The 23,372-nt window shown below is 37.7% G+C and overlaps 1 pseudogene; it reads left to right on the top strand.

Annotated features, from left to right (window-relative positions):
- The first annotated feature begins 275 nt into the window (after positions 1-275).
- LOC123843650 (large ribosomal subunit protein eL6-like) lies at positions 276-22,843 on the top strand (annotated as a pseudogene).
- Positions 22,844-23,372: the final 529 nt, after the last annotated feature.

The following is a 23,372-nucleotide window of genomic DNA, read 5'->3' as shown; positions in this document are numbered from 1 at the left end:
AGCACTCCTCCTCCTTCCAGAAAGTGAAGCTGCGTTCTTGCTGATATGGAGACAAGTTTCAGTGGTTTGGATAGAAGATCAAACCAACCACAACATTCACTTAAACTGAAGCCTGACGCAGAGCAAGGCCCTGACTCTCTTCACTTCTATGAAGGCTGAGCGAGATGAGGAGGCTGCAAAAGAAAAGTTGGAAGCTAACAGAGGTTGGCTCATAAGGTGTAAGGAAAGAAGCCATCTTCGTAGCATAAAAGTGCAAGGTGAAGCAGCAAGTCCTCATGGAGAAGCTGCAGCAAGGTATCCAGAAGACCTAGCTAAGATAATCAGTGAAGGTAGCTACGCCAAACAACAGATTTTCAGTGTAGATGAAATTGGAAAAACATGTCATCTAGGACCTTCATAGCTAGAGAGAAGAAGTCAATGCCTGGCTTCAAAGTTTTAAAGGACAGGCTGATTTCTCTTGTTAGGGACTAAGGCAGCTGGTGACTTGAAGTTGAAGACAATGCTCATTTACCATACCAAATATCCTAGGGCAATTATTCTTAATCTACTCTGCCTCTGCTCTATAAATGGATGAGCACATTTGTTTACACATGGTTTACCGAATATGTTAAGCCCATTGATGGGACCTGCTGCTGAGAAAAAAAGATTCCTTTCAAAATATGACTGCTCATTGCCAATGCACCTGGTCACCCAAAAGCTCTGATGGAGATGGACAACAAGATCAATGTTTCTATGCCAGATAACACCACACCCATTCTGCAGCCCATGGATCAAGGAGTAATTTTGACTTTCAAGTCTTATTATTTAAGAAATACATTTTGTAAGGCTATAGTTGCCATAGATAGTGATTCCCCTGATGGATCTGGGCTAAATAAATTGAAAACCTCTGAAAAGGATTCACCATTCTAGATGCCATGAAGAACATCTATGATTCATGGAAAGAGGTCAAAATACCAGCATGAACAGGAGTTTGGGAGAAGTTGATTCCAACCCTCATGGATGAGTTGGAGGGGTTCAAGCCTTCGTGGAGGAAGTAACTGCAGATGTGGTGGAAACAACAAGAGAACCAGCATTAGAAGTGGAGCCTGAAGATGGGACTGAATTGCTGCAATCTCTTGATGAAATTTTAATGGATGAGGAGTTGCTTCAGATGGATGAGCAAAGAAAATGGTTTCTTGAGATGGAATCTACTGCTGAAGGTGCTGCGAAGATTGCTGAAATGCCAACAAAGGATTTAGAATATTTCATAAACTTAGTTGATAGAGTAGCAGGAGAGTTTGAGAGGACTGAATCCAATTTGAAAGAAGTTCTGTAGATGAAATGCTATCAGACAGCATCACATGCCACAGAGAAATCATTCATGAAAGGAAGAGTCAACTGATGCAGCATTCTTCATTTTTGTCTTATTTTAAGAAATATCCACAGCTACCCCCACCTTCAACCACCACCACACTGACCAGTCAGCAGCCATCAACATTGAGGCAAGAGCCTCCATCTGCAAAAAGCTCAGACAATGGTAAGCATTTTCTAGCAATAAAGTACTTTTTAAATTAAGGCATGTACATTGTTTTCTTAGAATACTACTGCACACTTGATAGACTACAGTACAATGTAAACCTAACTTCTATATGCACCAGGAAAACAAAAAATTCATTTGACCCACTTTATTGTGATATCCGTTTTACTGTGGTGGTCTAGAACTGAACTCCCGATATCTCTGAGCTATGCCTGTATTTCCACTGAGTTTAGTGGGATGGTGATAGAGAAAAATTTGCTTTAATGATTACAATCTATGAGTCCCATCTGATCAATGTCCTCATTACCAATATATTTTCAATCCAAATGTTATGAAAACATAAAGGGTAATAGTGTATTATTTTTCTTGTTGAAGTCCTATGATGTTTGAGTGAGTTTGGTTTACTATTATTCAAAAGATTGTGCACCACAATGTGAATATACTTAACATTACCAAACCATGCACTTAAAAACAGTTAACATGGTAAATTTTATGGTATGTGCTTTATTCCACAACTTAAAAAAGAAAACCCTGAGACCTGCACACTAAAACATGTGCATTATGTTATACATAAATTATACAACAGTAAGTAGATTTTTAAAAAATCTTATGAACTGAATACTTTAAATGGATAGTTTATTGAACATAAATTATACCTCAATAAAGTCAAAAAAACATTAAATTCAGAAGTCGTATTGAATCCTTTGCAATTGCTCACACATGTCATGTTCTCTCATGCTTTGGTGTCCTCATACATAGTCTTTCTTCTCTTAGGATGTGCCCTGCCCCCCCACCCCAACTATCCAGCTTTGCCTGGCTAACTCTTCTTCTTTTAAAATTAGTTCTAGGGCTGCCTGGGTGGCTCAGTCAGTTAAGCGTCTGCCTTCGGCTCAGGTCATGATCCCGGGGTCCTGGGATTGAGCCCCACGTCAGACTCCTTGCTCAGCGGGGAGTCTGCTTCCCCCTCTCCCTCTGTCCCTCCACCCCGCTCCGCTCGCTTATCTGCTCTCTCTCCAATAAATAAATAAAATCTTTTAAAAAATAAGATAAAATTAGTTCTAATGTCTGTTGCCTCTGGAAAATATTTTCTCAACCAAATGTGAGCTAGGTACCCTCCTAATTGTTCCCATAGCATTCTATGTTGAACCCATTCAACACATGGAGAAAGAATATCATAAAATGCTCCTGTTCCCAGTATCAGTTGAGGTCAGAGTGGTGAGTTCCCTTCAGAGTCCCAATAGCCTGGCTACTGAGAGATCTCCTAGAGTATCAGTCATGACTCTGGTAAAAATATCTCAAGGGTTTCATCCTTAGCCCAGGCTCAGAAACGTGATCCTTGTCAGCACACTAAAAGTAGATCAGGATCTGTTGACATTAAACAAGTTCACAGACATAATAAGGAAAAAACCCTCCAGAAGCCAAAATACTGCAAATCCAGACAACCAGCAAGTTTTCCTTTGCAGGCCAAAAACTGTCTTCAATTCACACTTAGGACATGGGCAAAAAGCACTTGCTCAAATAGGAAATTCTATATTGCTTTAGCAACAGAAGTGGGACCCATAAGTAGAACTCACAGGTATTAGATGTATGCTCATTAGTACCATGACAGTAGTTCAAAAATGGGATGGACTATCTCAAATATTATACGCATTTCCTGTCACTGGAATGGCTGGAAATAGTTGATTGACCCTCTGCCATGAAATGGCAGATGATGTCAACCACACTAATGTAAAAGGAACTTAAGGTCATTAAAGTTCCAAGTTTCAGACTCTATGCATTTTCCCATCTCACATCCTAGCACATAGATGTTCATGAGATGCTATATGCTAATCTATGGTACAAAATAGCATTTTGTTCCATTGATTGATATTTCTGTACTTTCTACGTCTCAGCTGCTGCAACCTTTCTAAGTTTCTTCATCTGTAAAATATCTTTCTTGAAAAATTGGGGGAAATTTAAATAAGATAATACATATCAAGCATGTAGTTTATATTAAATATTTAATAATTATTAATTCTCTTACTGCTCAGTTTATACATGAAAGACAATTGATGAGTAGAACATCCAGATATCAATTTCAAGTACTTCTCACTCTGGTTTCACAAACTCCCAAAGACCAAGAGCCCTTTGAAGTTGGGTCAGTGTTATTCATCTTTGAATATCTAATGCCAAGCTCAATGCCAAGAACTTACTGGCTCTCAATCCTGTTTGCTAAATAATTAAGTGACCCAGGAGATCTTGGTTGGGTGCCTTTCCCTAAAAGATCTGGATGGTTCTTCAACTCAAGCAGCTCATTTTTTCCACTGGGTAGTTCAACAATAACAAGAAAAACAAAAGCCAGCCAGGAGGCCTTGTGAAGAATCTGGGTAGTGAGAACAGTTACACAGTCAAAGTGGATCTATCAAGCTCAAGGGAAGTAGGGAAAAGGAAGAAACAGATTAAATTCAGGAAAGGGGGCAAAGTCATTCTCTGTAATTGTAATCACCAAACAATCACACATCTGTGAAGCATTAGTCACCTGTGAAAATACTGTGAGTCATACTATCCTTTATGACAGCATGTAAAGGGTTGCATTTTATGGAGCTGAAGCTCAACCTGACATATTTACAGTACAACCCCACATCACGTCCTCTCTGGTTATTGCAACAGTGCCTAGAGTTCAGTCTGAGAGAGGAAAGACTACGTCGATGAAGTGAAAGCAGTATAAAATGTCAGAAGAGATCAAAAGAGATAATGCATCTGAAAATGTTCCCCAAACTAGATATGTTATTTAAAGCTAAAGTGATATTCTTATTACCTGAGCCCATCAAGACACACAGAACTGCATGGTGCAGGTTCACACTTGTTTCACATATTTGTTCAAGAAATAATAATAATGATGAAGAGCTAATTTGATGGATGACACTGATAAGTGATTTTCCTTAATTATAAGCCATTACAGCTCCATACAAAAGTTAAATACAAAATTTTTTAAAGATGATGTCTATTTTCTAGCATATATACTTGATATGAAAAGAACTATAATAGAAGTCATTGCAATTCATATTTAGATATATCTAATAAAGAAATATAGAGGCTTTCGTTGTTATTCACGTGATAGGACTTAAAATTAGGCAGGCTGTCAGTATATCAGTTCTAGTATGGAAATCAAAGACACATCAACCAATCAAGAAGCAAATTATGGAGCATTTATAATGGCTCCTTCATCCTGGGGTCTCTGGGAAGTTTAAAGAACTATAGGCTATAGAATTAACTTTCAAGTAGTTTATATTAAGAGTTCAGAATAATACTGTATTGCTTTCACTTTATTAATGTTGTCTTTCCTACCTCAAACTGAAAATAACAGTGCACATAAGTGCCAAGTTGTACTATCGGGAAAGACTGGAAGAATTCAAAGTATTTTGTCTAGGAAGGTGAAACACCCATTCTCACCATTCAACAAATTAGAATTGTTTAGGATTAGGTTGCACTAACTGTTCCAGTTAAGAAAGACTGCGGTCTAGAGGTTCAAAGTATGGTACTTCAGCCAGATTGCATAGGTCTGATTCCCAGTTAGCTTGTTATCTATGTGTCCTTGGCCTTATTATTTAAACTCTTGATGCCTCAGTTTCTTCACCTGTAAAATGAAGATGACATTACATACCTCTTTGAGTTATAATGAGTTAGTATTTGTGAAGAATTTACAACAGCATCTGCTCCATAAGTATCACATATGTGTTTTTCACATGAGAGGGAAAAAAGCATTAGACTCTGTCTTTTTTAAAAATTAAAAAAAATATATTTTATTTACCCATTTCAGACAGAGAGAGTGAGAGAGCATGAGCAGGGTTAGGGGCAGAGGGAGAGGGAGAGGGAGAAGCAAACTCCCCGCTGAGTGGGGAGCCCAACTTGGGGCTCGATCCCATGACCCTGAGATCACGAGCTGAGCCAAAGGCAGGTGCCCAACCAACTGAGCCACCCAGGCACCCTAAGACTCCAATTATCTGAATAAGAAGTTCAATTATGCCAACCAAGTAACAAAGTTATAAGACAAATATAGTCAAACTGACAAATCACAGAGCTGAAGAGAATTTACTTCAATAGCAGAATAGAATTGTTCAACTTGTTACAACTAACTACCTACATAGATGATAAAGTACAAAAAGTGATTATGGCACAGTGGAGAATATTCAGACACTGGAGTGAGAAGGCTCGGGTTTCGAATCCTATCTCTATCACTTATTATTTAGGTAAGCTTGCACAAGTAACTTCTCTGTGTTTTAGTTTATTAAAATAAGAAAAAGTACAGATCCTATATTGTAGGGTTGTTGTATATATTAAGTGAGTTAATATTTTTAAAGTACCTAGAACAATGCTCAGCATTTTTACTGTTATTATTTTTTAAATTATAGGTTCTATGGCCAGATACCTACTAGGGTAGTATAAAGATTAGAAATTAGATTAGCAAGTATAAATAAAATTAAAATGTCATAGATAATATTTACATTATATCTACCTATCAAATTGCTAAGCTAAACCACAAAGTGTCATGGAATTATTGGAGTGATAACCACCATTAATATTTGTGGGACCTTAAAGATACCAGAGTGACTCTCCTGGTTTAGTCCAAGTTTGGTTCCTTTTCTGCTCCATAATCATGATGGATCCTTTTAAAAACATAAACAAAAGCATGCTGCTTCCCTGGTTAAATCCATTCAGTGACTCCCCATCTCTCACTCCCCAAATCCAGCCCACACCAAATGGCAAATTAAATATTCTTTACCATCATATATAGTAATCTCTCTGAGAATTATTTTAATTTTCTCTAACTTGCTCTACTTCCAGTGTTGTTTTTCTGCCCTTAATCTGACTCTGCAAATCAGTCTTTCCGAGCCCCAGACCTGTTTGCTCTCCCTAGAATCCTCCTCCTCTGAAGTTCTAGACTAGGTTAGGTCTCTGTTAACATAGAACACCTTGTACTTCTCTTAACATTTATTATATTTGCAGTCAATAGTTTAGCATCTTTCTTCTTACTAGTACATAAAATATGTGAGGATAGGAACTGTTTTGTTTTACTTAGTTAACAATACAGTGAAATATTGGTTTCGGGAGAATTTGTTTTGTTCATTGTTGAATTCCCAGTAGCTAACATCATTCCAGGCATATCAGAGGGAATCAATAAATATTTATTGAAGTATGGAAGGGAAGTAGAAAAACAACCTATTAAGGCACTAGCCACATTTTTCCTTACCTAACCCACTATCTCCTAGTTGATCCTACACCCTCAACACATATTTCACCATTATCACTGAACTTCGAAAACCAGATCTTTTTTGTTGTGCCTATGACCCAAACTCTCTGCTCCTTATCATCTGTACCAATGGACAAAAACCACAAAGCCCTGACTTTTGGTCTAACTAACTGTATAAGATAATGGACAGATCCCTTCCTCCCCTGGTCCTCAGAGTCCTCACCTATACCATGAGGGAATATGATTGGATGATATTTACACTCTAGCATTCAGAAATTCTGTCAAACATTCACCTCTGCAGCACCCCATTTTGTGACATTTTGCCCCAGTAAACAATGGTGTGCCAAAGCCAGCTTTTATGGGCTCACTGGAGTCAACTGTGGACTTCCCTTCTCAACCTTGAGTTCAGTGATACCATATTGGTAGCTTGAAATCAGCCAGAGTAGGATTACACGTACCACGGTAATCTACAAAAGCTATAAATGGAGTTTCTGGGAGGAGCTGGTTGTTAAACATTTACCAGGACACCACTGACTATAAACTCCAGCAGCTACCATGGAACAGTAAACAGCTCTAGATTAAAAATTAGCATTAGTGCTATATGGAGCAAGAAGTATTGATGTGGATAGTCTATAATTGGACATGGAACACTAAAAAGAGGGAAAAAAACAGGTTTTGGGTGGTGTATTTTAGTTTAAGATTATCTCAAGGCACACTCTGAGACAGGGCTTTGAGTGAAATTGGGGAGATGATCCAGGGGAACACTAGTGGTGAGTCGGAGAAGGGAAGAAAACCAGTGCAAGGTACATTAATGAGCTGCATTTCAGCTATGGGCAACTGAGGCTCAGTTCCACTGGAGATATATAGGAGACTGTGTAGAACATGCCTCAGAATTGTTTCAACTAAAAGTGAGGGAGCTGAGGTATTTACCCACAAACTCCTACATATCATTGATTGAGCTGCTTCTATGGGCTTTACGTCATAGATTTTTTTTTTTTTTTTTTTTTTTTGGCTATCACTATATTCCAAAGCACACATCTATAGCCAGGAAAAGTTCCCAGAGAATCACACATGCTTACAATAAGAAACCTTTGGCCCATAGAGGAATAGTAAGTATCGAGGTGCTGTGGGTGAAGCATCAACAGTATCTGCTAAGGAAGGATAATAATATGACAAAGAAATTAATGGCACTGACTCAGCATTGGAGAAGATATTTGACCAGGGATATTCAGCCTCAGATTGCTCTTTTCCAACAAAAAACCAAGATGTATCATCTTAACTCTGTACCATCCCACTAGAGTGGAGACTGTGGTCATTCTCCAGTAACCCACTGCAGGTTCTTTTGAAGGGCAGTGAGCTTCACTACATTCAAACATTAACAAATTTGCATAAGAGAATGTTAAGAAAAGCGTAGCTAGAACAATAAAATTACAGTTGGAAAAACTCTGGAATTCAAGTTTGAACTCTAAGCAATTACAGTTAGAAAGAATGAGAATCCTCTAAAACTGAGATAAAATCCTTTATATGCAGAAATGAACAGTCTGTGGGGTGGGGGGATGGTGTGTTCAGAGCACAGGATTAATAGATGACTTAGAACCCAGATGACTAAAAGAGAAGAAAATTCTAAGATGAACCAAAGAGACATTTCTCTTATATTTTGTTGGTTACACCCATTTCTTGTACAGTATAATTGGATGCTAATACTAGGACCATGCTCTACATTACATCTAATTTGTTATATCTAGATTTTTCTCAAACTATGTAGTGCATACTATTTTGTTTATCCCACATGTGTTTATGTTTTTCAACTTAATCCTTCAATTATTATTATAAAATCTTAAAGGAATTCCTTCAAGTATTAACAAAACCTTTGGATCCAACCAACAACTGAGGTCTGGATTCTGGTGTCCAAAGGAGAAGAGATGAATAGCACTGTTATAAAATAGTTCTTGAACAAGGCCTGTCCTGTTATTAACCCACAATTGAGAGAAGAACCAAGAATGGATGTGGGGCAGATAATAGTGAACTGGATAATCTAAACATTGATCTACTTTCATTCATAAAGAAGTTAAATACATAAGTTCTATGGCAGCATTTCTCCAAATGTGGTTCAAAAACCCCTAGAGATCCCCAAGACCCTTTCGGTAAGTCCATGAGGTCAAAACTATTTTCATAATACCAAGATTTTATCTGCCTTTTTTACCCTCACTTTCTCATGAGTGTACAGTGGAATTTTCCAGAGGCTATATGACCTGCAATGATGCCATCATTCTGACAGCTAATGGAACATGTGTTTTTGTGTTATGTTTAAAGTTTTCTCAGCTTTAATTTCTAATCTGGTAAATATTGATGGATAGAACCCACATAAACAAAAGCTCTTTGAGGTCTTCAATCATGTTTAACAGGTCCAAGGCCAAACTGTTTGAGAATCACCGTTCTTTGAGGTCCTCAATCATGTTTAACAGGTCCAAGGCCAAACTGTTTGAGAAACCGTTCTATGGTATTTTTCAGCAGGAGTATTGATGTAAGGCATCTACTACAAATAAAGATTAGATAACTTTAGGAAACAGTGGAATATATTGAACTCAAAACATTTCAGAGATAGAAGGGCCTTTAGTTGTTATCTAATCATCATTTCAGTAGGTGAGGAAAGTGGCATTCGGAGATATTTGTGCTCCAACATACATAGATAGCTAAAGAAAGGGCAGGATTAAAACACAGAACATTTAAATGCTTAGCAGTTTTTTGTTTTGTTTTGTTTTCAATCTTACAAAGTCCTGTCACAGACTGTCTATTTCATCTTTTAACCTTCAGGTGGAACCATACATATGTGCTCGGGACATGAGAATGAATCAGAAAAAACGTTCTAAATCAACTGACACATTCTGAATCAGAAAGGTGTCCAAAGGAGAAGAGATGAATAGCACTGTTATAAAATAGTTCTTGAACAAGGCTTTAATGAATAATCATTTAATGAAATTATTATCTCTCAAGTTCCCTCTCCTATTATTTAGTCAAGAAGCTGAGTCAATTCATTTCAAAGCAACATAGGGAGGTATCCCATTGAAGTAACTGCAAAGAAACTGATCTTGTCACTCATCCCAAGGTCATCTTATCAGATTCCTCTTCTTACTCCTGCAGAAGACACTTCCTAAATTCCCCAAATGTCTTCCTAACATTTCTGCTAAACTGCAAAGGTAGCTTCATTGACAAAACAATGGCAGCATATGACTCATATCCCAATAACAGATATAATATTGCTTTATGAACAAGAATGGATGACACAAGGTAATGATTATTATAATATGTTCTGTTTGGCTCAAAAACTGGTCCCAGATCCATTTCTGAGGCATTCTCGGGGTTTTGGGGAGACATTATGAGGTAGTGATTAAAAGTACTCATTCCTCCATCAAAGAAAGGTAGGTTCATTCCCTGTCTCTACCACTTATGGGCCATGTGACCTTTGGCAAGGAACCTAAGCATATAAGCCTCCAATTTCTCAAATGTATAAAATAGAGGTGATAACAGAACTTTCTTTACCAAGTTGTAAGGATTAAAGAAGATAAATGCAATATGAGGCACATAGAAGACAGTGAATGATATTCAGTTACCTTTGGATATTCCTCTTATCACCATCCTAAGTATTAGAATGAATGCATCACCACAACGCCAGACTTCAGAGACTGGTGTGGTAAAGAAGGAAGGTGCTGAGAAATTCTCAAAGATGATGGGTGCGATATTGAGAAAGGGCGCAAAACACAAGAACTCCTCAGTCTTGGGATAACATAAGAAGCACCAGTCCTGGGATTAGAGAAAATGGGTTTGAAACTCATGCCTATCAGAAAAATTGGAGTTGAGAAGGGCAGGGATTTGGGTCTGTATTAGAACTGGAGTTGGGGGTGCCTGGGTGGCTCAGTCGTTAAGCAGTTGCCTCCGGCTCAGGTCATGATCCCAGAGTCCTGGGATCGAGCCCCACATTGGGCTCCCTGCTCGGCGGGAGGCCTGCTTCTCCCTCTCCCACTCCCCCTGCTTGTGTTCCTGCTCTCGCTGGCTCTGTCAAATAAATAAATAAAATCTTTAAAAAAAGAAAAAAAAAAAAGAACTGGAGTTGGGAAAAACTGAGATACAACCTACAGATATTTTCAGGCTTTTTTTTTTTTTTTCTTTTAAGACCCATCCTTCCCAAAGTGCTCCATTCTCTACCCAAATGCATATCCCGCTTCCAGTTTCTGTTTATAAAGCCTAAGGTAAGCAAATAGATGAGGTATTAGTTGATTAGGAGGGACTTGGCCCTGTGGCGTTTGTATTTCACACCAGGCTCAGGAGGACAAACAGCTTTCATGCCCAAAGGACCGTCTTTCTAAAGGGGAAATGTCAGGCTAAATATCACATCATAACACTTTCTGTAATATCTTGAGCAAGTTGTAAAAGCCATTTGGTATTACTTACTGAGAAATAGGATATGTAATGACTAAGTTTGCCTGAAAAAATAACTGCATGTATATTCAAAGACAATAAAGTCAGTGCCTTACTTTTTAGCAAGGATACTGTGCCATATTTCAGACCCCAAGGACTGACAACACTTAATTCAGATGAAGATCAATTTACAACTGAACCTTCCTAGATGGAGCCAGGCAATGACTATAGAGTGCTGTTTCAGTGAAGGGATACCTGCATTCTCTCTGCCACTGATCATATATGTGGCCTTGGGCAAGATACTTAGCTTCCTAATTCTGTTCCCTCGTCTATAAATTAAGCATCATGATAGTACCTGCCCTCACAGGTTTGTCCTGAACGTTACATGAGATAATACATGTTGGCCTTTAGTACAGTGACTGACATATACCAACAGATACGAATTATTTTTATTATCAGGTCAAAGAACAGATTCTAAGAAGACAACCTTAACCAACTGGTTCTATGTATCAATAATAGACAACTAACAAAGTAAGAAAAGTTGCTTAGATTTTACAAATATAACACCAATTACACTCATATAGGTAAAAGATTTAACACTCTAATTTCCATATTCTCTTTATTTTAACCCAACAACTATATTTGGATGTCTATTATGTGCCCAGTGTTAGCACATGAGAACACAGAAGAAGACACTGTCCTTGCCCTCAAGAAGCTCATAAGTTACTAGATAACTATGCAAACAAATAATTACAATGTATTATGTATATCCAGTGACAAATATATATGAGATACAGACTTAGCACAGAGAACAGAGGAAACAATATGGTGAAGATGAGTTATTTATAAAGTCTTCAGAGCTCAGAAACTTACATATACACTAGGGAACTAGAGAGTTCAGAAACAGAACCCCATCCCCCCACACACACGCACACGTATGCATGCATGCACACTCAACTGATTTTCAACAAATGTGTCAAATTAATTCAGTGGGAAATGGATAGTCTTCGACAATTGGTGCTTGAAGAATTGGATACCCATACGGAAAAAAAATAATCTCAAATGTTGCATTATACTATATATAAAAATTAACTGGAAATGAGTAGTAGTCTTAAAAACGAGTGCTAAAATTATAACACTTCTAGAAAAACACATAAAAGAAAATCTTTGTGACTCTGGGTTAGGCAAACAGTTCTTAGGGCACAAAAAGCATGAACCACAAAAGAAAAAAACATTGATAAAATGTACCTCATCAAAATTTAAAATCTGTAGTGGTAAGAAGATACTCTTAAGAAAATGAAAAAGCAAGCCAAACTGGAAGAAAATTACTTACAAAACATTTAGCTGATAAGGGATTTTTTTTTTCTTTTTTCTTTTATTTATTTATTTGACAGAAAGTGATACAGCAAGAGAGGGAACACAAGCAGGGGGAGTGGGAGAGGGAGAAGCAGGCTTCCCGTGGAGCAGGGAGCCCAATGCGGGGCTCGATCCCAGAACCCTGGGATCATGACCTGAGCCGAAGGCAGACACTTAATGACTGAGCCACCCAGGCGCCCCACTGATAAGGGATTTGTATCCAAAACGTCTTTAAAAAAAATCTTACAACTCAATAATAAGAAAACAATCAACTAACTTTTAAAAATGGGCAAAAGGTTTGAATAAATGCTTTACTAAAGCTACATGCATGGCCAATAAGCACAAGGCAACATGTTTAACACCATTATTCATTATGGAAAAACAAATTAAAACCATAACATGAGGCCACCACACACCTAATGGTTAAAATTAAAAAGACTGACCATCCCATATGCTAGCAATCAAATTTTCACACTTTGCTGCTAGGAATTAAAAATGGTACAGCCACTTTGGAAAACAATTGGGCTGTTTCTTTTAATGCTAAACCTTACAGTACCATAAGGCACAGAACCCCACTAGGAGGTATTTATCTAAGAGAAATGAAAGTGTATGTCCATGGAAATACCTGTATTCCAATGATCATAACAGCTTTATGCATAATAGCCCCAAACTGGAAACAACCCAAATGTCCATCTACCAGTGAATGGATAAACACAATGTAATAGATCTATACGATAGAATACTACTCAGCAATGAAAAGGAACAAACCACTTATGCAAGTAACAACATGGATGAATCTCAAAAGCATATGCAGTGAAAGAAGCCAGACACAAACGATCACATACAATGTGAGTCCATGTATATAAAATTCTAGAAAAGGCAAAACTATGATGAAAGAAAGCAAATCAGCAGTTACCAGGGGCTGGGGTGAAGAGGATTGACTGCAAATTGGCAGGAAGGGCCTTTCTGAAGTAATGGCCATGTTCTATATCTTGTTCGTGGTGATTAAATAACGGCATACATTTGTTGAAACTCATCTAACTGTACAATTTAAATTTTATTGTATGTAAAGTATACTTCAGTGAAGCTGCTTTTTTAAAACAATCATTTATGGGTTCCATCCGAAGAAACTATTCAATTGTCTAATTTTCTTAAAAATGCAAATTTTAGGGTACTGAACCTTTAAGATGTACAATTCTTCAAAAAGCAGCATTTAAGCTTCTCATAAAGCTGGTTATGAATAAGATCAGTGTAAACAGCCTTCAACATAGTCCTAATATAAAAACCCATTGTTAAAAACAAGGGATTTATGAGCACTACTTCACTATAATTTACAAAGTGAACCATTCTCTAGGTAAAAGAAATTCTCCAATTCAAATATAATAAAAATAGATGTACCTTAAGATAAAATTACATATCTAAATGAGAAAAATCTTAATTTAAGAAAACCTGATATATGAAAATTTGGACCTGCTCATTAAGTGATTATTTGCTTCATAAAAAGTTTCACACTCAATTTACTTTAACAGTAGACCTCTCTATTCCATTTAAAATGACCTAAGAACAGATTTTTAGGAAGGTGCCCCAAACTGTACTGAGTATAAACAAGAATCAGCAACTCTGAGCACTCCAGCTACAATTATATAATAATAATATATAATTTTATAAAATTATATAATAATAATGGGGAAAAGTAATCATAAATTTACTTACTTGAAATCTAAGCCCCTCCTGATTAGTCAGGAAATTACTGGCTAAAGATGAGGTTCAACTAAGAAGATATGAGCAATTCCCCTATACTTAAAAAATTCAAGGCCAGGATCTCTTAATCCTAACAAGGACAGAAACAAGTAAAAGATGTTAGCCTAATCATATTTTCCAGGATAAAGAAATACAGATGGTGGTAGAAGGTAATTCCAGTCATCCACCTCACTAATTTTGCAAATGCAGTAAATAGTTTGAATCCTTGTCTCTTGACTGCTAAAATCTGTTACATAAATTAAAAAAGAAGTCTGGAGAATTTAGGTATTTTTAAACAAATTTATTAACCAATTTATACTATTCCTCCAAGTTCCCTGGAAAGAGACCAATGTGTAATCAACAGTTTCTAAGTAATCTATGCTATAGTGCCAAATGAATATAAATGTGATGTCAACAAAAAATATTACTCAATAAGTTATTTTTTTAAAGATTTTATTTATTTGAGAGAGAGAAAGAGAGCATGAGCAGGGGGAGCAGCAGAGGAAGGAGCAGAAGCAGGCTCCCCACTGAGCAGGGAACCCGACGTGGGACTTGATCCCAGGACTCTGGGATCATGACCTGAGCCAAAGGCAGACGCTTAACCGACTGAGCCACCCAGGTGCCCTACTCAATAAGTTATAATCTCATTTATTATTTTAAAAGTTTTCATTATATTCTTTGATTTTTTATAACCATGTTGTGAGGTATATAAGAAAAAACTGTACCCCAATTTCAGATAGGGAAAGACTCATTTGCCCTGGATCTCATATTGCATTTGTTATAAAGGGATTCCATGTTCTTTATACTATGCCATAAAATATTTCCAGCTATTGCTAAGACTTTGTTTCAATGACCTCTAAGACTTTCAGTATCACTGAATAAAGGTTTATTTGTTACAGTTTTGATAAATCTCTTTTTCTCATATGGCACAATGACCTGAAACTTGGAAACCTAAAGTTATATCCTGACACTTAACTAGTTACATGGACTTGATCAATTCCAGTGAGCTTCATAGTGATACTGACCAAGAGGGCTTTGCACATAATGTGGCTGTAACGTCCATCTGTGTGTATGTAGTGGGGCTTCGGAAGGGAGAGGATAACCATCAGAAACGTAACACATAAAACACACTACACATGGAATCAGCTTTGCAAATTGTGAAACATCTGCTAAGGTTCAATTTATTCCCCCATGGTCTGAGAATTACAAACTCTTAATCACAACAGAAATTCAAAGCAAAGATAAACTATAATGCAATCTCATGGAGAGGTCCACAATTACCATGACAAAACAACAAAAAAGCTCCCTTCTTGTTCTTGTTTATTTCTTCTTAAGATTTTGCTTTTGACTCTAAAACTGTTAAGTTTCCTTGAGGAGAACATCTTGTCTTCATTTGTGGGATCTCATTAAATTTCCAACCCTGGCTCAATCTGCCTTCTTCATATCCACATTCAGGACAACTGGAGAAAATCACACAGCCCTACGGACTGGTAATAAGACAAACTCATCGTCTACAAATCAGCTAGGCCCCAGAATCACCTGCGAACTCTTTGCCTCTGCTTTGGTCAGTTCCTGGAGCCAGTGCCTTCAGTGACTTTTCCAGTGCTGCTCTCAGGCTCGCTACTCAGGCCCTGATGTCCTGCCTCTCAGAAGACAGCTTTTCCTCTCAATGTCCTTCCCTTCCTTTAACTTCTCCAGGTCCACTCTCAGCCGCACCTCCTCACTAGGATCAAATGTCCTTCCTCCTTTTTAAATCTAGTCTCTTCATCTCTTTGTCCTTGATCTCATCTGTCCTTCACAGCATTGTTCCAGCCAACATGCTCTTAACTTCAATCTCTCCAGTTTTACCTATTCCTAAACCTTAGCCTATAAACAAGTCTAAAACACTCATACATGGCCATCAATCTACTGTCCTGTTTGTCTCTTTTCACATTTACTAAATTTATTGAAATGCTTGTCTACATCTTCTGTGTCCAACCCACCTTCTAGTCACTTCTCAAATTGCTGTAATCTGACTTTTACCCCACTGCTCTCCTGCAACTGCTATAATAAATCCCAACTGTCAAATACAAAAGGACTAGGTCAGTCTTTATATTCTTGCACCTGTTTACTGCATTTGAAGTTGTACTTAATTCCTCTTTCTTAAGACTTCCTGCTCTCTTGACATTTGTACCTCTATAATACTCTCCAGTCTCCACTGTGGGTGTTATCAGTTGATTCTTTCTGCCTAGTACATCTTTCTTCATTCTTCTGATAACAAAACTTCCCTTTCTTTGTGGTTATGGTGGGGCTGGCAATCATAGCACCTGGCCACACAGACTGGTACAGGGATGAGCATGTGACTTATACTTAGCCAATCAGAGCCTTCCTCCAAGATTATTTTGTATTTGGGGTTATCAAGGAAAAGCTCTTTTCTTCCTTGGAGCTAAAAGAATATGAGCCTGGAGCTGCCTGAGACCATGGCTCTAGCCTCAAAGGCTCACCCAGCCTGACCAAAAAAAAAAAAAAAAAAGACCAATATATAGAGTCTGAGAGGAAAAAAAAAAAAACCCATGTTCAAATTCCTGGTTTCAGTCACACTCAAAGCCAGCTCTGACCCTGACTTTTCTGATATGATTATTTGGATCCTTTAAATTTTCCTCTTTGGCATAAGCCAATTCTTATTTGTTCTTCAGCTCCTCATCCATCATCTACTCCAACTTTCTATCCTCTTCTCATTCTATTCATTTCACTCTACATATGCTCCTTTGGATGATTTCAACTGGGCTCTGGCTTTCAAACTTTTCACTGTGTGCTGATGACTCCCAAGTCTTTATCACCACACCAGATCTCTCCCTGGTCTTTCACATTCAAGTATCAACTTGATGCTAAAAAACACTTCACCTTGATTACTTACTACTAGTGAATGACTATTAACCAGTTTTCCTCAGGTCAGTCTCAGGACAGGTTTACCCTTGTGGCATAATTATTAATAACAATCTTTCACATTTTCAAAAGTGTCCTGATTCGAATGATAAAGTACATGATCATCCTACCTCAAACTCAATGTTTTTTAAACTGAACCCATCATTATTCCTCCTATATCTCAGACAAACTAGAAGCCTAGAGTCATCCTTGACTCTTCCTCCTGAATCTGGCCTCCATGTTACAACCATCTCCAGTCTACGAACATTTCTCGAATTCACCATCTCCTCTCCTTTCCTACTGCCAAGGCCCTGGCCTCTTATCACTTCTAAAACACAGCAATAATCTCCCAACTTCCAGTCTTGTCCTCCTCATATCCATCACCCACATAGCCATCAGGGTGTTAAATTTTCAGCCCAAATTCTTTGCCTGTCTATCCATGCCCTTGGCCAAGACTTTGAAGTTCCCTCCACTAAAGGTAGAGTATACTTCCTTGCCTCTTCACTTTGGGCTTACCCATGTGGGTTGCTTTAACCAACTGAATGTTTAAAAATATAACTCAAGGGTGGGGGGATGGGATAACAGGGGATGGGATAACTGGGTAATGGACATTAAGGAGGGCACTTGATGGAATGAGGACTTGGTGTTATATGTAACTGATGAATCACTAAACTCTACCTCCGAAACAAAAAATACACTATATGTTAATTAACTGAATTTTAAATTAAAAAAGAGACGGCCAAATTATGACTAATTTATTTGAAAATTAACTCAAGCAGGGGTTTGACGTACTATGTGATTGAAGTTGGGCTCTTGAGCTTCTGACTTTGCCACTAAAAGAACATCCCTGGGGCACCTGGGTGGCTCAGTTGGTTAAACGACTGCCTTTGGCTCAGGTCATGATCCTGGAATCCCAGAGTCGAGTCCCGCCCGCATCGGGCTCCCTGATCAGCAGGGCGTCTGCTTCTCCCTCTGACCTTCTCCCCTCTCATGCTCTCTTTCTCATTCTATCAAATAAATAAATAAAATCTTTTAAAAAATTTAAAAATAAATAAATAAATAAAAGAACATTCCTTGGCTAGCCCATAGGCCCAAGAAAGAAGAGAGCTGGGTCAGCAAAAAGTAGACCCAATGTGCAACTTGGAGCCAAATTCAGACAAGTCCAGCCTAGAACAATTAATCCCAACCAAAGGCAGAAGAATGAGAGAGAATAAATATGGTCGTTTCCAGCCATTGAATTTTGGAGAGATTTGTTATGAAAAATTAGCTGACTGACACAATGTCCCCTCCTTATCTTAGATCATAGTACTGAATTAATCTAAAGTAGAAATCTAAAGTCATCCTTGATTCTTACACCTCACTCAGACCTTCACATTCCAACAGTCCTTAGGTCTTACGAATCTATGGGTTTTTTTGGTTTTTGTTTTTTAAATATTATTTATTTATTTATTTATTTGAGAGAGAGTGTGTGTGTGAGCCCAGAGGGGAGGAGAAAGGGGGAGGAGCAGAGGGAGAGGGAGAAGCAGATTCCCCGCTGAGGAGGGAGCCCAACACGGGGCTAGATCCCAGGACCCCAGAATCATGACCTGAGCCAAAGGCAGACGCTTAACCAGCTGAGCCACCCAGGCGCCCCACGAATCTATGTTTTAAATGTTTCTTGAATCCAGAGTCCATCTCTATTCCTGCTGACACTTCCTTGGTTCAAACTTTTACCTCTCTGATTCTAAACTACTGCAATAAATTGACCTGGTTTCCTTGTGTCTAGTCCTGTCCTCTTTAAGTACGTGATTCACATAGCCAACAAAACATCTTCCTATAAGGAACTTTGACGATTTCTGCCCATTTTAACTCTTCTCCCATCTTCTAAAAACCCTTTAATGAGTCTCCCTCACCTATAGAACAAAGTCAAACTTCCTTAACATATTAAACAAGACATTCATTGTCTGGCCCATACTCATACTCATCACTCCCCACTACCATCTTGCAATATACATTACAGCAATATTGCTTATAGTTTCCTAATACTTTTCCAGAAAGTATTCCCTGCCCCTTTACCTATCCCTGATTATGTGTTTCTCCTCTGTGCTTCCCACAATATACTGGGACATATTCATTTGTCCTTACCCACACCATAATGACCTATTGCTCTCTCTCTCCCACTGGCTTTTTGAGGGAAGACTATCTTACTCATGTTTTAATTGAGAACTTGCTCTAGGGCACAGCTTGACACATAAAAGGTACTCAACAAATATTTAATGAGTAAATGAAGGAATGAGTGAATACTGTGATAAAATACGTAAAACATATTTACATAAAATACATAAAACATGTTTATTAAAACACTCCTCTAATATTCTCTCCTCTTAACCTCAAATTATATAATTTCTTTCTTGCTATTAATACTTATGATTAAAAAATTACCATTGAAATAAATCCATTTATTCACCTAGGCTCTTTAAGTAGATTTGATACCAGTGATATGAAGGCAAGATAGTAAAATGATCAACCTAGTTGCCCCATTCAGAAACTTGGGATCCCACTTAGATTTCACACTTTCCTTTACCAATCACTAAGTCCTGTGTGGTGGTTAATTTTAAGTGTTAATTTGACTGTGGGCCACAGGGCGTCCAGATATGTGGTTAAGCATTATTCTGGGTGAATCTGTGACAGGGTTTCTGAATGAGATTAACATTTGGATAGGTAGGCTAAATAAAACAAATTGTCCTTCCCAATGTGAGTGGGCCACATCCAATCCCTTGAAGGCCTAAACAGAATAAAAGACTGGGTAAGAAAGAAGTCTCTCTCTGCCTGACAGTCTTCAAGCTAGAACATAAGGGTTCTTCTGCCTTTGGACGTGGACTGGAATCTACACCATCTGCTGTTCTGGTTCTCAAGTCTTTGGACTGAGAATGGAACTTCAAGGTACCACTGGCTCTTCAGGGTCTGGACTTCTCAGGCCCCACAGTCACATGAGCCAGTTCCTTGTAATAAATCAAACACACACACATATATAGTAAAATGTATATTTTGTATATATGTGTATATATATACATTTACATAGATGCACATATAGACATATACATATATATAAAATACATATGTCTATGTCTCCTATTTGTTCTGTCTCTCTAGAGAACCCTGACTAACATATCTATAAATCCTATCCCCCAAAGAGCTTTAAAATCTCTCTTTCTCTTTATTTGCAAAAGCTCCAAGGCTGGGAGTTTGCATTTATTTTCACATCTAAGCAGTTATTTAGTAAGAAAAGAACTGGGCCTCTTAGATGCCATTTTTCTTTGGTGTATATTGATGTACCAAACTTTAAAACTTCTGGTTACTCACAATGATTTTTTTTTCCTTTACGGATTCATAACTTGTTTTTGTCCTTTGAAAACTTTTCTACCCTCCCAGATCAGGTCAATTTCTACCTATTCCAATTTCTTCCATGGTTATTGTTTTGCTCAGGCTCTTTCCCAAGCTCTACTCAGCTTTGGTAATTCTTATAAACATATAATTAGTATTACATGTTGGAATACATAATATCCATCATGTATACCACTGATTAAACAATTCACAAACTTCAATACACCTGAAAATTACCACACAAAACCAAGGTATGTTTCCAAATATTTTTACACTCTCATACTCTTTCCCTTGTCAGAAAAAGTAGTTATTTTAGTCAAAAGTCAATATTCAGTACATGCTAAATTATTAACTTCTGCAATAAAACTATTCTTAAGTAAGCTATTCTTTATGACAACCAAATGAATACACATCACACACTCATACGGTAATTTCAATTCCTATCAGAGCCACCAAAATAGCAACCCACTGGTCTGAATTTCTTATAGGAAAGCATTACATACCTCCTGGTTACAAACAGATTTCTAAATATAAATTCTGACAACTGAAAGCATATACCAAAGCTTCAGAAAGGTAAAAGTAAATGAAGATCTACTCTGATTTACATGGTTTTCTGAAATGTAGTAATTCAAATATGTTATCAAATGATATTTGAAAGTCTTCCTACCTAAAACAGCTCCTCTGAAAATATTTTGGGCAAATAATTATTCCTTAAAATAAACAGAACACAGTAGTATGTTTTAAAATTACATTTGTCAAGTTTTCTCTAAGTAAGAAATAGAGTAGAGCATGTGCTAACAGAAAGTCACACCAGCATATAACTTATCCAAGAGCAGGAGGATGACCAAAGCTGTAAATGGTATGTCTTCAAGTAGAGAGAAGGATGAAAGGCAAGAGAAAGATACCTATAACTCAATCTACTGAGAGACGTGTTCTAATTTTTTTTGAAGTTCCAACCTCATTAAAATGGCATTCCTCGAGGACTTAAAATGGGCATTGAGTGAAGACTTCCAAAAAATTCAAAAAAGGTTGGGATCATTAATAATCAATAGCCCAAAATAGTAATAAAAATCACTGCTCATATTTTTTTTTAAAACAGATATTCTTTTCTAATGATCTGTACCTAAGAGCAGTCATAAAATTGATTTCCATGCTCTAATCATTCAAACTACCATCTATACAGCAGGATGGATCCAGGGTGGAATTAGAAATCTGCCACAGTTCACATGTAATTAGGATATTAAATGGCAAAGAATAAATATAAACCAAACACTATATTTTTGTTTTCTTTCCATTTTTTATTCAAGTATAATTAACATACAGGGTAATGATAATTTCAGGTATACAATAGAATGATTCAACAATTCTATACATTTCTTAGTGCTCATCAAGGTAAGTGTACTCTTGCTCCTTCCCATCTTGCAAGGTGGTGGGTGAGAAAGCTGAGAAGTCAGATGCTAAGGAGAAGAAACCTGAAGCCAAGAAGGCTGACACTGGGGGCAAGGTTAAAAAGGGCAACCTCAAGGCTAAAATGCCAAAGAAGTGGAAGCCCCCCTGCAGGCGAAACCCTGTCCCAGTCAGAGGCATTGGCAGATTTTCCCCATCAGCCATGTATTCCAGAAAGGCTATGTACAAGAGGAAGTATTCAGCAGCTAAATCCAGGATTGAAAAGAAAAAGAAGGTTCTTGCTACTGTCACAAAACCAGTTGGTGCTGACAAGAATTGTGGTACCCAAGTGGTTAAACTTCGCAAAAGCCTGGGTTTTATCCTACTCAAGATGTGCCTTGAAAGATGTTGAGCGACAGTAAAAAAACAACAACAACAAAAAACCCCAAAAAAACAAAACGTTCAGTTAGCATGTGAGGAAACTGGAAATGGCATCACTCCTGGCACCATTCTGACCATTCTCACTGGGCACCACAGAGGCAAGAGGGCGGTCTTCCTGAAGCAGCTGAGCAGTGGTTTGCTACTTGTGACCAGACCTCTGGCCCTCAATCGAGTTCCTCTGTGTGGAACACAACACAAATTTGTCATTGCCACCTCCACCAAAATTATATCAGGGGTGTGAAAATCCCCAAACTTCTCACTGATGCTTCTCACTTCAAGAAGATGATGATGTATAAACCCAGACACCAGGAAAGTGAGATCTTTGACAGAGAGAAAGAGAAATAAGAGATTACGGAGAAGTGCAAGGTTAATCAGAAATCTGTGTACTCACAAATCCTACCAAAAATCAAAGCTGTTCCTCAGCTCCAGGGCTAGCTTGCTCTGTGTTTTCTCTCACAAATGGAGTTTACCCTCACAAATTGGTGCTCTAAATTTCTTACAAAGAACCTAATTAGTAATTGATCCATTGTTTAAAAAAAAAGATAAGTATCTTAATCCCCTTCACCTATTTTACACCTATCCCCCACCCCCTGCAACCACCAGTTTGTTCTCTGTATTTATGAGTCTGGGGTTTGTTTATTCATCTCTTTTGTATTCTTTGTTCATTTGTTTTGTTCCTTTAATTCCACGTGAGTGAAATCATTCCTTTTTAATGTTGTACTCAGCACTGCTCCAGATTCAATTATAAGGGCAAAATGTATACTCTGCATTCCTTCTTTGTTTTTTCTTCTCTTTGTTCTTAAGGTACTATTTCTTTCCTAGTGCCCAATAACCTTCCTTCACCGTGGTGATCAATTTTTATTTTGACCCTTTCATATTCTACCCCCTAATCACAATCAAAATGCACCTATTCTGTCCAGGCCTTTCAAGGTCTGACAAATTAAGATTATTAAGGCTGCAATGTTAATGGCATAAGTAACTCTTTCCAGATTGATCAATGAGGAATGCTTTGGGCAGCAA

Source organism: Mirounga angustirostris, unplaced genomic scaffold, assembly GCF_029215605.1.
Source record: "Mirounga angustirostris isolate CCGP_5_RB_7025 unplaced genomic scaffold, mMirAng1.0.hap1 SCAF_11, whole genome shotgun sequence".
NCBI lineage: Eukaryota > Metazoa > Chordata > Mammalia > Carnivora > Phocidae > Mirounga > Mirounga angustirostris.
The sequence above is the reverse complement of the archived record's forward strand: the minus strand, read 5'-3'. Positions and strand labels throughout refer to the sequence as shown.